Raw genomic sequence first — 17,213 nt, forward strand, 5'->3', positions numbered from 1 at the left:
CTTCTTCCCAAAATCCTGCGAGAATAAACACACGTGCATCAGCAGGTGCGTGTTTTGTGCAACTTTTATCAGCGTTTTTTTCCCCCCCCCCCGTATATTTTCTGGAACGCATTGGCGAGTTTGGCGATAGATTCTGATCGCCAACATAGTCAAAGAGAGTGGTGTTTTTTGTCGTTTTCTTTCTCCTCCCCCTAAGGAAGGAATTAGTTTCTTGGTGGTTAGAGCGGGTTATAACACTGAGGCGAGAAGGGAAGGAGGCAGCTGTTGTGTGTTCGGTGGTCCTTTCTTCGGCTTCTTTCAAGAAAAAGAGAAAAGTTTTCACTTTTTTTGTGTGTTTTGTGTGAACTGATTATACAACAAATAATTTGTGTGTTTATTAAGGTGTTTTTTCACCCGCGATTCAGTGTTCCGTTGGTGTGTTTCGTGCGTAAATTCGGAATCGACAGTTTTTTTTTGACAAGGATTAATAATATACACGCCGAATTGGATTAATAATAGTGGGAGGAGGTGAGAAAGAGAGAGGCTGTGTTGCGCTGATCCAAGATTTTGTTCTTTCTCTTGTGTATCATCTCTCCTTGGTATGCATTTGCTTGCAGATGGTGGTGTCGTAGTGGTACAGCAGCGTCCCACTGCAGGTAATATATATTTTTTTGAGTTTTTGTAAAATATTTTATTCCATAAATGTTTGTATCTGTGGTTGTGGGGTTAGTGGGCAGAGGCGGATTTAACGGCGGGGCCGTTTTGAGAGCATCATGGGCCACCGAGCCAAGCGGTTTTTTTAGGCCCCTTCCAAGTAAATTCCAGAAAATTTCAACCAAATCTAATTTTTGTGAGGTCCCCGGCCCATGCGTTAAGACGGCACTGCCGGGCGCCCCGATTTCTAAAGGGGGCCCGAAAAACCAAAAACCACACTTTTTTTTCTAATTTAAGGGGGGGGGGCCCGCGGTGGCGGCAACATTTCCTCTTGCTCCCGGGGCCTCGACAGACTTTAATCCGCCACTGGTGGTAGGTACGTACGTGGATGGCATTTGAAAGGTTTCGGTGACAAAAACTTAAAGCTCGAAATAGTGGATTGATGGCAGGGCCGGACTTGAGCAGGTGCGAACGGTTGTGGCTGAACCGGGCTGCTAAATTTTAGGAGTCGCTAGAATGGATAAAATTACTTTGATTACATTTTGACCTTAACTTCTTGCAGGGTTAAGAAATTTGGACACCCCCTCCCTTAAATTTCAACAAGTACGTCCCTTCGATAAAATGCTGGCTCAAATTTCCAGCGTCAAAATAGTAAAAAATGAAGGACCCCCCCCCCCTAATTACTTGTTAGTGGGGAAGGACGCGTTATTATCCCAACCTTGAGAAGCCATTGATTATGTGACATTTACAATAGAATTTCATTTTTTTTGACAAAATGTTTTTTGGTATGTGCCCCACGTGGATCCTATTCATTTCTTTGCTTTTTTCGTGTATGGCCCCTTTGGAACATTTATTTTCTCGCGACTCCCCCCCCCCCCCGTCTCATCCAAGGTCCGGCCCAACCAGACATAGATCCAGGCGATGTGTCGGGAGCGGCAATTAATTGTGTTGGATCGTTCCATACTTCACGAGAAATAGAACAATTTTTCCCACATTGTCCCCCGCAAGGTCCATAGGCAGTGCCGTTTTACCGCATGGACCCACGGCTTACGGCTTCAAGTACATGGGGTGGCCCTTCGTGGTTATGATGATATCTCGTTAAAATTTCCCTATGTTAAGCATGTAAATTGGTTAAGCATGTAAATTCAGTCAGGTAAGGGGGTGCCCTCAAAAAATTGTCCCCCCCCCTCCGAAGCTTCTAATATGGCCTCATGGCCGTGAGGTACAATCCTCTTGCATTTCACCCCCTGGCTAGCGGGTTCCATTTAAGTAGTGAATTTATAATGTGAAAAAAAAAATGAGAATCTTCTCGGGTCCCCGAACTGGAGCCCTGATATCCCCTCTTATGGGGATGTGCTTAGTATTATAGCCGCTCGCTGTATTCTCTTGCTACTATGGTGTAAATAGTAGCCTAGGGGATCGTTGGGCAAGTGTAATTCAAATACACTGGTGTAAGTCAGCAAGGGGCGTTGAAAATGTTTTATACTTGCGGGTGCTCAGTTTGAGGTTTGTGTACGAGATTCTTGATTTCTAAAAAGGGTGCTCGGTCTCTTGGTCGATGCATCCTTGGCATGATTTTTAGTCTCATTACAATCATTATTGTCATCGCAGATAGCCTCGAATTCGTTTTATTCGAATCGTTTGTCTAGTCCAGTGGTTTGTCTCTTCCCCGCACCCCCCCCCCGGTTTCCGGGGGTGTTCCGAAATTTGTAAAGAGCGTCGCACTGAGCTGAGGACCCGTGTACGCGCTACACGATGATCAGCCGTGTTTACCCTATTATTCAAACACCTTTTGCTGCTATGAGGGCGTCACAAGGGTGTATGCCTGTACAAGGAAGCTGCAGGTGAATGGCCACCACCACCAGGGCAGTTGAGCCTAAACGAATTAGAGCTAAGGTAAAGTAGGCAAAGGTGAATAAAGACTAGGGAACATGCGGGTATATGACTATTAGGCCACGGGTAAATAACTCGGGCGAATCATCATGGCAAAGAAGCCCTGATCACTGCCAGAGGCGAAAAAACATCGAGTCTTGCTGGGGTATATGTCATCCTGTATATACAGGATTCAATGGTGTGCGCCATGATGGGGGACGTGCGATTTATTGTAGTTAATTGATGAATTATTGGGGGCCTTGGTCCCCTCACAGAATTCTACGGGACCCCCCCCCCAAAAAAAAAATGTTATAGCACCCTAGGTTTCTGCGTCTATGATCACTAGAGTAAAGGGAGACGCTTGTAAACTATCAGTTACTGCCAAGGCTGCACGTTAACAATTAAGCAGGGCTTTACAGATCCCAGATACCATGGCGACTAGAAAATCTGTGTTGGCGCCTAAAATTTTCTATGTGATTGCTGCATTGAAGTCCAAGGATGACCAAATTTTTCTGGTTTCATGACAGGGGGGTGTGTGTATCTCCGAACATGGGAAGGGGTAATTATGTCCGGAATAGGTGGAAAATCATCATTTAGGACCGTTTTCTTAGGGGAAAAAAGATAGCGGGGCCTATATGCAATTTTTTTTCTATTCGTCAAGTCCTGCAATTACGAGGTGGGGGCCAGTCGCAACTGGATAATACTTTGTTACCCGGGGCAAACACACATTTTTTCGCTCCTGTTTAATGTAAGTCCTTCTAGTCCAGCGCCCGGAGCACCAGATTCATCTCTCTACCCAGTGACGGCCTTGGCCAAGGAAGCCCTAAAGCTTGACAGACTTGTGGGGGGGAGGGGGACTGACTATAGCGTATGCGGAGAGTTCGGCCGCACCGGGCCGCTGAATTTTCGAGGCGGCAAAACGGGATTACACCTTTGACTTCTCAACGAAGTAATAACTTGAAATTCTCTTCAAAACGGTGCCAATATAAATCTGAAGGGTTCGTGTATACAGGGCCGCCACTAGTTAATTGTGTCCCGCGGCACATTCCCAGGTCGCGTGCGTGGTATAGTGACGAATCACCGCGGAATAGCCCTAGAGGACTTGAGTGACCCGCGGACACTTGGTCTTTAAATGCAAGTCTTGCGCAAGTTTCCAGCTGGGAGCGCCGACAAACTGCATTGAAACAAAAAACACCCCCAGGGATGTCTGGAAATCGTATTTTGCTACCTCCATTCTTTCAAAGCTTCTGAATATACAGATGGGAAATGAAAAGCTCCTCCATTTGTTTATTTACACCGACCTTGACTCAATAGCATAGAAAATTGAATTCCGGCATTGATGGGTGGAACAAATTATTTTCCCACATGTTTTCAATATAATAATACTCAATACACACAATGGCAAGAGAATAAAAGCAAAAATAAAAGATGTTGGTATTGTTCTCATTTCCAGTGAAAACAGGATGCTCAGTGTCTCGTAATTACCGAACGGGGGCCAGCAATTTATTTACCTATTCTGCAGAACGGCTCTTAGTGGGGGTGGGTGTGCGGTCGCACGGGGGGGGGGCAAGGTTTTCACCAGTTCTTAGATTTCTACTCGCATTTATTCTGATTTTTCATCTATTCTGTAATTTTTTATTTATGCCGTTAATTCTGGATTTTTATCGATTCTGGATTTTTCCTTCCTGTTAATTATGGATTTTCTTCCTGTTAATTCTAAATTTTCATAGATTCTGGATTTTCTTCCCGTAAATTCTGAATTTTTATCGATTCTGGATTTTTTCTTCCTGTTAATTCTTAATTTTCATAGATTCTGGAATTTCTTCCCGTTAATTCTGGATTTTCATAGATTCTGGATTTTCTCCCCGTTAATTCTGAATTTTCATATATTCTGGATTCTCCCCGTAAATTCTGAATTTTCATAGATTCTGGATTTTCTTCCCGTAAATTCTGGATTTTCAGATTCTGGATTTTCTTCCCGTAAATTATGAATTTTCTTTCCGTTAATTATGAATTTTCTTTCCGTTAATTCTGAATTTTTATCGATTCTGGATTTTTTCTTCCTGTTAATTCTTAATTTTCATAGATTCTGGAATTTCTTCCCTTTTAATTCTGGATTTTTATAGATTCTGGATTTTCTCCCCGTTAATTCTGAATTTTCATAGAGTCTGGATTTTCTTCCGGTTAATTCTAATTTCCATCGATTCTGGATTTTCCCCCGTTAATTCTGAATCTTCATCAATCGTGGAATCGTTAAATTAATTCTGAATTTTTCACAAATCGTGAAACTATTACATTAATTCTGTACGTTTTTATGCGTTAATTTTTCTTAATTTTCATTTATTCAGAATTCTCGTTAATTCTGGAATTATTTGCTCCTTCGCAAGACACAGTTTTAATTAAGAAATCTTGAGATAAGTGAATTATTCAGGTTGTTTTTTTTTAATCTCGGAGATAATAATGGCCGTTCTTTTATTTACCGAACGGGAATCACGTCTCTTTTATTGCCGCTGGTGCAACATTTCTCAATAGGAAATCTTATCTCCGTTGCTGTAAATCATTGTCTTTTCCATTTTTGTGTGTGTTTTCTCTTCTCCGTGTGGTAATGCTCACATACCTTATTGTACGTCTACCTTTTGCGTGTGAGCATAACTCTTGTCTGCATTTCTTTTCCTTAATGTGAGAATTGATTGATTTATTTTATCGCGTATCTATATTTGCACAAAGAAAGCGCCGTTGATCTGATTTCTTTTCGCCCTGACGTTGACTCATTGGGAAATGCCAGGTAAATTGAGGAGGCAGATTAGACTGTTTTTTACACTGACTGACTTACGCATTGGTGACACTCGTGATTAATTAACAATGTGTTAAAGTACGGGCCAGCAAGGGATAGCGGCCCGATGTATGGACATAACGGGGCAGCCGATCCTTTGAGAATTGGTTTTCCAAGGGATAAATGAAACCTAAAATTACGTGTTGTTTGCATCTGTTTTCCTGGATGAAATTTCTGACAAAAATTCCGTTTTTGAATTCGCGGGTTCCTGGATTGTGGTTTTTCGACAAAAAAAAAAATATCGTGGTTTTGAAATATTTATTGAATTCGTAGGTCCCTGGTTCAAATATATCTGTTTAGTCACGTTTTCTTTCAACTTTCGCACCTTGTGTTGCAGAAATTGATAGAAATAAATCAATTACGTGTACGATATTGGGTTTTTAAGAATTTCAATTTTTGAATTCGCAGATCATGTTTCCAGGAATTATGGTTTTGAACCGATTGTTAAATTCTAAGTTCCCTTTTCCAGATAATTTTTACGTGAAATCTTTTTTGAATGGGTACCATTCAGACCATTTGTCGAATTCACAGGTCCCTGGTTCAATTTTCTATCAAATCCCCCCACGGGGCTTTCTTCTAACTTTCTGTTGCAGAAATTGGCGAAAATAAATTACGTGTATAAATTCCCGATTTTTTAAGAACTGTTCCTTGAACTCGCAAGTCCTGGGATCAAGTTTCCGACAAGAATTGCATTTGCATCTGAACTGTTTTTTTAAATTCGCAGATCATGTTACCAACAGGAATTTGGGTCTTGAATCGTCTGTCTTGGGTATCTTGTTCGTGAAAATTTTGATTTAAAACAACAGTTCTTGACCGTTTGTTGAGTACGCAGCCATTGGTTCAAGTGTCCCCATGGCCTCCCTTTAATTTCCGCACTTTTTCTTGCACTGGAAATTGATAAAAATAAATTAACTACGTACTATGTGCCAGAACCTGTTTTTTGTTTTGAAGTCACAGATTTCTGGTTCGAGTTTCTAACACGAATAATGGTTTTGAGAACTGTTGAATTCTCAGGTGTCATGTTCGAGATAATTTTCACTTAAATTGTGAATGAATAATATAATCCGAACCGTTTGTTGAATTCGTAGGTCCTTGTTCAAGACCGAAGGACTTTTAACTTTCGTATAGAAATAGTGTCCCTGGCTTTTTTCAAGAGCCATTTTTTTTGAATTCGCAGGTTCCTGAATCAAGTTCCCGGCCAGAACTGGTTTTTTTTCCCCCTCGAGATTCCCAACAGTAATAGTGGTGTTCGAACGGTTCCTTATTAATTTTGAGCTCTCACGTCCATGGTTCGAGTTTCCGACCAGAATCGAATCTTAAAAATTCTGTGGTTCCCAACTTCGAGGCGAACTCCCCTTTAAAAAACAGGCTCACAACGGTACAATTATTCAACCATTGCACTTCACTCATAGTTAGAAAAATAGACGGCCGAATTGCACATAACAAGTATTGCACAGTATCAAACTTCACGTAAGGTTCACAACACGTACGCGCACATTCCAACATGCACCAATTCGTTAGAAATTCCGCAGAGGAATGTGGACAGAGTGCATGTGTGGAATTATAGTACTTTAGTATTGAGCTTAAAAATCGTTTGTTGAATTCGCGGGCAAAGTTTTCGTCAAGAATAGTGGCTTTCGAACCGTGATCGCTAGTCCAATTTCCATAAACTAAACATAAGATTACCTGTTAGGCCGGGATTACACTATAGAAATTTTATCAAAGAGCTTTCACAAAACCTTTATAGTGTAATCCCGGCCTAATCCAGGCCGGGCTATTATAAGGCCGAGATTATACTCTATAAAAGCGTGATAAAAACTTTTTTTTTTATAAAACTTGAAAAATTCAACCAATAAGCGCATTGGTTACATTCGAGCAAATGCAACCGGTGATCTTAGTGGAATTTTTCAAATTTTATCAAAGAACTTTTACAAAACTTTTATAGTCTAATTCCGGTCTTAGGGTTTGTGTTCGAGGAAATCTTAACTTGATGTTTTTTAATGGTTTCCTAAACCGTTTGCTGAATTCGCTGTTGCTGCTGGAATCGTGGCTTTCTTATAATTTCCGCAACTTTTGCGGCAGAAATTAACAGGAATAAATTATATAAGTGCAAATCCCTGGTTCAAGTTTTTAAGAACTGTTGTGTGAATTCATCTGCTCCTGGTTCGAGTTCCCAACAAGAACAGCTGTCAAAAATGGCTAAAAATTTGCTTACGTAATACTTGAACGGCCCCTTACTTGTAAACAGTTTTTTTTGAATTCTCATGCCCGGGGTTATGGTTTCCGACAAGAATCGTAGCTTAAAAATCGTTTGTTGAATTCGCAGGGCAAGTTTCCAACAAGAATCGAGGCTTTAAAATACAGTCGAATCCCGTTATAATGAAAATCTCGTTTTAACGAACACTTTTGTAAACCCTGAGGTAAGTTTACATAGGAACAATGCATATACCTGGAATTCCTTCATAACGAAATTCCGTTGTAACGAAGTGATTCCTTCGATCTCTTGGAGTTTGTTATAACGGGATTCGTCTGCAGTTATTTATTTTATTCTCATGTTCCCGGGTTTCAGTGAGAGTTATGTCCCAAATGTGTGGTTCGTTTCTACGAAGAAGGTTAGCATGTCGGGCTTTGGATTAGCGAATTCCGTGGTGTTGATTTTCCAGTTCAACCGTTGAAATAGGTTTCATTTTTAAATTCAAGATGAAAGTTGATGCGTTAAGAGTTGATAGGTGAGGAATATGTGAAATAGAGTGACGATGGTGACAAAATATCACAATATTCATAATCAGTATTACCTCCAAGCTTAACGATGAACATGTTTTCTAAGAAAGAATTAGCGTAATACGATGCATATATTTTGTGTTTAAGCTCGCTTATAATCCAATGTCAGACTAGTTGTTTTTCCCCGAAAAGATTAGTCAAAAACCTAAAGGCAAAACGCGGCCACTGGGCCTGACTGACTACGCGGGACTTATTAAGTGACCGATTTCGCGTTTAATTAGCGGGTCGCTGTTTTTGTAATTAAGGAGGAGTGAATGAAGAGAATGAGAAAGAGATGATCATTCATTTCATACATCTGATAAACAATGAGTCCACTTATTGTTGTTGTTATTAAAAGTGAGTGTAGGAAGAGGCCGATGTCTTCTCTTGTGCCTGCACGCGTTCGCTTGAAGTCTATATAGGCCTGTGCTTTCCCCCCCCCCTTTTATGTTGTTCTTAATGAAATTCAATGGCCTGTGTGTAATTCATATCGATTTCGTTTTATTGTACAGCGAAAGTGACGTTGTCGTGGACGCTCGAGACGTGTTCATTAATGGGGTTTTCGGATTAAATTGTTCAGTGGTGCAGTCTCGTTAGGTCTAATCAACGATGCCTTTTTTTAAAGGCCCACCCATTAAGTTAGGACTGACAAGGCCCCGTACGATTATTATAAATTTGTTTTTTTCATGCTATAAATTTCAACGAGATATCATTTTTATAAATCCCCTCCCTCTTCTCTTGAGGTCTCTAGGCCGTACTCGGCTCGAAGTTACCTGCCGCCCGGGTACAAAGCCTCATGTGCCGCCCCTAAAGACGACCCTGGTAGGAGACTGGAAAGGATTTCGACTATGGGACTCTGGGATATAAACCCGATTTTTTTATCCTTCCAAAGCTGCAGGACATTGAAAACCAAACAAAATGCTCATGACCCTGCGTCCCGCTTTTAAAAAGAAACTCCCATTCTGGTACACAGTAGTTTCACCATTCTTAATTATGCCAAGTAACATTTTTCCCCCGTTACAGCTCTTTTTGGATGAGCCTTCATATTTTCCTCCCTTTTGGAGCTGAATTTATTTAATTACTCTCAAATCTCCAACCTAGAGTTGAGCCTTGCTAACGCCAAAACATCTACCCCCCCCCCAAGGTGCCCAGGAACTAGGAAAGTGAGGTGGGAGCTCTCTCTCTGGTGCTCTCTAGGCCCTGGACAAGTAGGAATTGGAATTCTTTCTTTGCCTTCACTTGACCGATCCTGAGGAATTACTGCGGAGGGGGGTGGGCACCAAGGGCGTAGCAAGGGGGGACCCAGACTCCCAAGTCCCCCCGCGAAATATGAGAAATGATCCGAAAAAAGGGAAAAAGATGGCCAAACCTATTCTATCACTTTGGTTCCCCCCGAACGAAATTTCTGGCTACACCACTGGTGGCCACAAAAATGCACACTTCCCCCCTTGTGATAAAGTATATTCTTGTTTGTGGTACTGCAGCAGCCTCTGGCCCTGTCTGTTTCCTAAAGTTTTCTAAACATCTTCGTTGTCAAGATACGACACAAAAGAGTGACAGGGCTGGTGTCTTGTGAATTTTTACTGTTCAAAAATTTGAAAATTTATGTTCCTGAGTAAAAGCCCAGGCCGCCGCCGCCCCTTACAATTTGCCATCCGGGTGCACCGCATCACCCTTGCTTAAGCACACCGCTGGTGCGCCCGGGTTGGCCCACGCGTTAAGACGGCAATGGCCGCAAGGGGTTTTGTGGAGTAACTGGAATAAAATCGCAAAAAATATAATAATTTTCCCAAGATGGCCGCGTGTCGGAAATCTTCGTGTCTTGCTCTTGTAGACAGCAATGCGGAAATGATCGTGAGTCGACGTCTTCCATTTTGACGAGTTGAGAGTATCTCGGGCTTCTTCCCAGAAACTTGTTGTACTTGCCTTTTTGCCTCGGGGCAGCCCCCGTCATCATCATTGCCGATGGTTGGCAGTGATGGAGAGAGAGAGAGAGGAAACAACACTAACGCTCAATAAACCGTGAAAAAAGAAGCACCTCCAACTATTCTCTAAAATCAGCCGTTTTCCACGAAAACAGTCGGATTCTCACAAAAGGTTTTTTTTTTTTTTTTCATAACACGTATGCACGCAGAAAGTGGAACCCCCCTCCCCGAGACAATCTACGATGGCCCGGTTGTGGAGAATCTTATTCACATCGGGTGACGTTTCATTTGCTTGAGTACTATGTGGACAGTGGCGTCTTATAACTGGTGGGCCAATAGGTTCTCGAGTCAAATAGCCCTTCTCCCCCCCCCCCTTCTTAATTATTTCAGACTTTCGTTAAAAAATTGTGAAATTATTTTTATTCATACTGGACTCCTTCATTGAATCCGAAATTATTTTTTATTTTATAGAATCATCAATCCTGAAATTATTTTTCATTAAAAGAATCCAATTCTCAAATTATTATTTTTCATTGAAAGAATCATTAATTTTGAAATTAATTTTTTTAATTAGAATCATCTATTCTGAAATTGTTATATTTCATGAAAGTAATCAATTCTGAAATTATTTCTTTTGTTAGTTCTGAAATTATTATTTTTCAATAAAAGAATTAATTCTGAAATTATTCTTCACTAAATGTATCAATTCTGAAATTATTATTTTTCATTAAAAGAATCAATTCTGAAATTATTATTTTTCATTAAAAGAATCAATTTTGAAATTATTTTTCATTAAAAGAATCCAATTCTCAAATTATTATTTTTCATTAAAAGAATCAATTCTGAAATTATTATTTTTCATTAAAAGAATCAATTTTGAAATTATTTTTCATTAAAAGAATCCAATTCTCAAATTATTATTTTTCATTAAAAGAATCAATTCTGAAATTATTATTTTTCATTAAAAGAATCAATTTTGAAATTATTTTTCATTAAAAGAATCCAATTCTCAAATTATTATTTTTCATTAAAAGAATCAATTCTGAAATTATTATTTTTCATTAAAAGAATCAATTTTGAAATTATTTTTCATTAAAAGAATCCAATTCTCAAATTATTATTTTTCATTAAAAGAATCAATTCTGAAATTATTATTTTTCATTAAAAGAATCAATTCTGAAATTGTTTCTTTTATTCTCTTCAAACCTGAGCCAAAACTGAATTCGTTTTGATTGATTTGTGTTCATTGTATGTCAAAATTTCCTTCTAAAATAATTTTTTTTATTTAATTGACAACTTGGGTTGATATTTTTACTGGGATCATTTATATTTGAATCGGTAGCCATTTGTGCACCTCAGGTGTTAACTTGGGAAAATAATCATTAAAACTATCAAAAATTAAGGTACACACGTGTACCTCTGAAACAAAGATGTTAATAATTCTGAAATTATTTGTAGGAATGGGACGAATATTGGTTTGGCCGAATACCGAATATTCAGTGGCCGAATAGCAATTTTCTTAAAATTCATCACAATCACAAATAAAATTGATGTTTTTAATTAAAAACATTTATTGGTAATTTTTAAATGATTGAAATTGTATTGTAATTATGCAATTTATCATTTAAATAAATATGTAAAAAATGGCAATGAGGAGATATACACCACACAATAAAATATAATCAGTAAATTTTTATGGGAAAAATTCTTATATAATTTTTTTTAAATTATCTTGTACTTAGATTTACACAGATATTCGGCCGAATACCTTGGCAGTATTCGGCCGAACTGAATATTCAGCAAAAGGGGCCGAATAGCAACCGAATGCTCGTCCCATCTCTAATTATTTGTTCTATTTATTCTGAAATGATTTTTTTTCATTTATTCTGGAATCATTCACCACTTTTGTAATTTGTTATATTTTTCATTAATTCGGAATTAATGAATCAATTCTGAAATTATATGTTTTATTCATGCCGGAATCAATTCTGAAATCATTTGCTTCATTAATTTTGAATTTTCATTTTCGTCCAGTGCGTGCATGTTATGCATAACATACATTTTCCGTACATTCTGTAATCACGCGTACCTTTTTTGGATGCCTACCAAGTGATTTTCCCTCCCCCCACCAAAATATGGAACCTTTGTGTTCTGGGGGGTAGCAAGAAATGCTCGGGGCCACTCATTTCCCCGGACTTGGTAAGACTGGGGAGCCCACGACGAGAACTACAGTACTTTATAAAACGACCGGGAGTCCGTTATATGGAAACTGAAAGTTGTTTATGCCCGTACTGTGAGGCAGAGAAGAGAATAAACGCATTGTCCGGATTTTGAGAGAGAGAATTAAACTGCGTCACCATCGCATAGTTTCGTAACATGATGGAAATGGCAGTGGTGTGTGTGGGCTTTTGTAACTGACCTAAATACTGAAGAAGTTGTTGCTGTTGTCCATTGTGAGGGTCGTTTCGTCGGACTTCCGTTATTGTAGTAACGGGCCGCATTATATATATATATTTGGTGCAATTTTCTCCCCCTCTGTTTTTTTTTTTGCTGCTTATTTTGTGTATTATGACAGGAGAATGGGAAATACGTATAATATACGCAGATGCGATGACATAACAAGGTCTTGATTGGCTGAGAATTTTATTTTCTGGATTTTTCTCTGTACCCTCTCCCTTAAGGAGCTGCTCAATAAGCCTGGCCTGGTTCGAAAACGAAATTGCGTGTTTCTTGAATTTCTGCCTAATGCGACGAATGTAATCCAGCTCAGCATCATCACGTGGACTGGGAAAGTGGTTTGCAACCGGCGGTACGCGTATACCCTTGTTGGTATGCCTAAATGGGGCTCAATCTTCAGGAGAGTGTGGGCCACTTCATTGGTTTTGAAGACTTGTCGCGGGCCGCTTAAGTGGTCTTTAAATGTGCCGCGATTCACTTAAGCTATCTAAATGAGCCGCTGGTCGTTTAAGTGCGCTGGAATTGTGCCGCGGGCCGCTTACATGCCCTGGAACTGTGTCGCAGGTCACTCAGTTAGTACTCAAGGCTGGCCGTTACTCAAGCGCGATCTATAAATAAGCCGCGGGTCACCGATATGTGACTTGAGTGATGTGGAAATTTGTCGCGGGTCACTCACATGACCTGTAAAAAAGGCTGCGGGTCCTTTGAGTGATCCGGAAATGATTCATTTTTAATGAATTAGATTTGAGGTCGCGGGCCATATCATGACTCCGAGGGCCACAGTTGGTCAGTGGGCCATGGGTTAAGCATATTTGGTATAGCTGAAAGATCATTCAGTTATAGTCCCTGTGTAAATTATGATAAGCGATGGCGTAAAGAAGGATAGAGTAATAAAGTGCAAAAAGCTTTTCAATCAGTCTCATGGCGCAATATACAAATCAGTACGAGCCTCCTGCACATTTCTAGGTGTAGGTACGTCGTTCGCATTGTGTATCCGGAGTACGCATAATCTAGAGAGTACAAATGAATGACGGTACGCACACACACACAAGCCTCTGGCGTCTTAGGGAGGTGTCGTACGATTCTTAAACATTTCCTTGTAGTACTTTACGTTTTTCGATGGGTACGCATATACGTACGCAAATTTCGATAAGTAGCAAGGCCTCCTACGAATTTTAAGGGGTTACGCGTGCTTTTTCTGCGCATTTCTGACCAATCCTCCTGCGTTTTTCCAGGATACGCAACAGTTTTTCCGTGCATTTCTCCGGATACACCGGCCTCTTACGCATTTCACAGGGTGTACATGAAGAGTCTAGTCGAGAAATAAACTGGGATTGAGGCTAGGATGAGGATGCCTGCACGGCATAGTGCGGGGTTGGTGGGGGATTGTCCAAACTGTGAGGTCTCTACCAGGGAGATCCGGGAAATTTGGAATTTTTACAACTACGAATTTTTTTAAGCACTACACTATTTGAATGGTTTACGGAAATTTATTGAATGGTTACGAAACGCTCCTGTCGCGTTTCTCCCCCCGACATTTTGCTTGTGCTGATCGTATGAGTGACCGAGTAAATGACTGACTGTGAGAGTAACCAAGTGATTGTGCGAGTGGCCATAAGACTGACCAAGTGTGGTCGCTGTGAGGGAGAGACCACATGAGTGGGTGACATTTCGCTTGCCCTGATCGTATGAGTGACTAAGTGACTGACTGTATGAAAGCCCATATAAGTGTGTGACCGTATGACTGACCAAATGAGTGATTGGGTGACTGTAAGCGACAGTTCGTGACCGTATGAGAGGCCAAGTGAGTGTGGTCACTAACGTGGTCACTAGTCGCTAATTTGATCACGAAAACGATCGCTCATATTCTCTATTATTCACTCACCCATACGGTCAGGGGCGAAATGTACCGGAGGCGAAACGTCGGGGGCGATGCTACCGTATCCCATTTGAACATAGGGTGGGAAGCAGGACCCATCCATTTCATTCCTAAGTTGCTGGCCAGCTAAGGGGCCCTCGAATGAGTGCTAATTGAGGAACCACCACGCAAGGTCTTCTCAACGTATGGGCATGGCCTCACGCATTAGGGAGGAATCCATAATGATCTGGTACTGCAAATTTCGAGAGTAAGTATGTGCTGCTTCGAATCAGGTAGATAGCCCAGAGCATCACTTTCCCCCCCCCCCCCCCCCCGCAACCCCCGATGCTCTTGAGACGGCCTTGACACTACCCGGGCTGAGTCTCCAGAACAAAACATGACAGACGGGTGTGTTTGAGTTCTGACTTCTTAGGTCAAGACGGAAGCTCGAACATGACTCTCGCATATTACATTCGTTTCAAATTCGAGGCCTAGCTTGGCTTAACGCGGCCTTTTCGGGGCTCTTGAATACACACAAACACCTGTATTGATATTGGGTCGTCGTCATCATCATCAATGATCTAGAATCAGGAGTGTCGAATACCCGTGGGAAATAATGAAGAATTAATGAGAAAAGAGCAATGAAGGGTATAGAGTCTTAAAAAAGGACTCGCGTTTCTATTGGTTCAGATCTTTCTTTTAATATGGCCTGGCACAGGCCTAGGCGGATAGAGTACGTGCGATCAAGTTCAACAACACGCATTGTACTTCTTTTTTTTTGCATCTGATTGGTTGATTGATTTATTGCCCCGGGTAAATCTCGTTTAATTGTTCGAGAATTCTTTCAATTTCTTGATAAAAAAAATTCAGGCCGAAGAAGGAAAAAAAATCTTCTCTAGGCCTTTTATTATTATAATAAGGCGGCCCATCTCGAATATTACTGGCCCATAATCTCATGCAGACCGTGGGCAATTTTGTTTTACCAATTAAACTTTTTTTTCCTTCCCCCTACTTCATTAAGGGCCAAAGGTCAGAGAAGAGAAGTGTGAAATGTGGCCGCCCGTCGCATCTGTGACCCAATTGCCGTACAATGGCCGAAATGCCCATTTAGATACGCCGCGGTGTAAATTCGTTCATTCATTCGAGAGAGGTCCTTTCTCTCCTTTAATCAAGTCCAAGGACCTACTGCTGCTTAGGTAATGAGTGAAAATGGCCCACAAGCGACCACTTTTTTTCTTGTCGTTAATTGCTCCTCGACGGCGGCCACTTTTTCATTATCGTGACATTATAAAAGAGTTTATTATCTCGCGCGCGCTGGACAGTGGCATTGTCCATCCGTCCCGTCGTCCTCTTTTGTTGTGCCGTTCGGACTGGACTTCATTGAAATTCCGTAGATAATGGAATGATTGTATAATCTAGTAATTTATGTGTGTGTGTTGTGCTGGTAAACAATACTTGCTTTTATTGGACGGGGGGGGGGGCGGCTGTCTTTCGTTTCTTCGTGTGGGTTTTAGGTTCGAGATTAGAAATGTTCAGGGACGCCGGAACATATATGCTCATGTTGCTGAACGTAACACCAATCATCATTCAAATATAGCTCATCCCTCCCGTTCGGGCGATGGGAGATTTAGCAAAAACGGGACATTTTTGTTGAATGTGTGACGTATGGTCTTCATACATATCCAAGTGAACATTATGTTCATTATTCGAGTCATACCGAACATTTTTGATTTCCGGCGTCCCTGGAAACGTTAGTGGGGGGGGGGGGAGAGAGAGAGAGAGATGGAAAACAAGCGTTTTTTTAGGTCTCGATCAAGGGTGTTGAGACTTAACCTTATGCGTTAGTGATTAAAGATTGTTTTTCCCAATCTTTAAGGGAGTGCGGGCCACTTCGTTGATTTGGAAACGTGTCGCTGGGCCACTCGATTAAGTGATCTGGAGATGTGCCGCCGGTCAGTTAAGTTTCTTATAAGTATGCGCCGGGTCCCTTAAGCAAGCTAGAAATGTGCCGGTTAGTTAGTTCACTTTTACAAAATTATGTTTGAGGTCGTGGGTCACATCAGATGACTACGGAGGCCATTGTCCGCGGGCCATGGGTTTCGATTGCCATCTATCTTTCACAAGAAAAGATAAAAAAAATTGTTACGCTCCTGCAGTGAGAGAAGCATTGTCCCTGCTGTTCCCGCAACCAATATGAGTCGGTGGGTAAATGGACAACACCTAACGCAAAGACAAAAATTTGGTTAAACCCATTGGTCGAAGCCTCGTATATAGGAAAATTGGACGGTCGCCAAATTCTGTAGAGGGTGGTGTTTTGCTAGCCTTGGGTTTGAAAAAACCTTGTGGGCAGACGCCGATCCGGAGGAAAGCAATGGGGGCGATAGTCCTTCCCAAAAGCCAGAAAAATTGGTCTGTTCCGTAAATACGGGACGATCATACGAACTTACACAATTAGTCGCCCTTCCCGACACGTTGGCTTGCATTCGCGTGCGCTTGTGTATGGCGGAGGGCATTCCCTTCTTTGCACGGGCTCACTAGACCACGGCCCTCAACTGCAGAGGGGCCTCATGAAAAATGGGATATGTTAAAAATTTTCGCGTATAAACGTGTGCATGTTTAAAGCATGTCAGTTGAAAGGCACAAATTTATTACCACGTAGGAGCCCCACGATGCTCTTAGACGGCCCTTTATGTCTGTGTGTGTGTGTGGGGGGGTGTTCAATTTAATACGGGTTGGTTTATGGATTCCGTGGATCCAGTAGACCTCGAACTGGCTTTGAACTGGAGCTACGTAGAATTATGGGCTCATACAAAGCCCGGCTTTTTTCTTTGGAGCTTGCTTTTTTTCGGTCTTGAAATTTGAAACCGCTCTCTCC

General features: G+C 41.1%; 1 protein-coding gene across 3 annotated transcripts in view; it reads left to right on the forward strand.

Annotated features, from left to right (window-relative positions):
• Positions 1-205: 205 nt before the first annotated feature.
• Positions 206-17,213, forward strand: part of LOC149079672 (epidermal growth factor receptor kinase substrate 8-like) — an 84,511-nt gene continuing 67,503 nt past the window's right edge. For all 3 annotated transcript variants that reach the window (XM_089240280.1, XM_089240282.1, XM_089240283.1), the window contains exon 1: positions 206-635. The gene's annotated coding sequence lies outside the window, so the exon portion shown is untranslated. The remainder of the gene's footprint in view (positions 636-17,213) is intronic.

Source organism: Pholcus phalangioides, unplaced genomic scaffold (genome assembly GCF_987345545.1).
Source record: "Pholcus phalangioides strain wild (caught in Gottingen) unplaced genomic scaffold, Ppha-v1.0 ptg000012l_1, whole genome shotgun sequence".
Lineage (NCBI taxonomy): Eukaryota > Metazoa > Arthropoda > Arachnida > Araneae > Pholcidae > Pholcus > Pholcus phalangioides.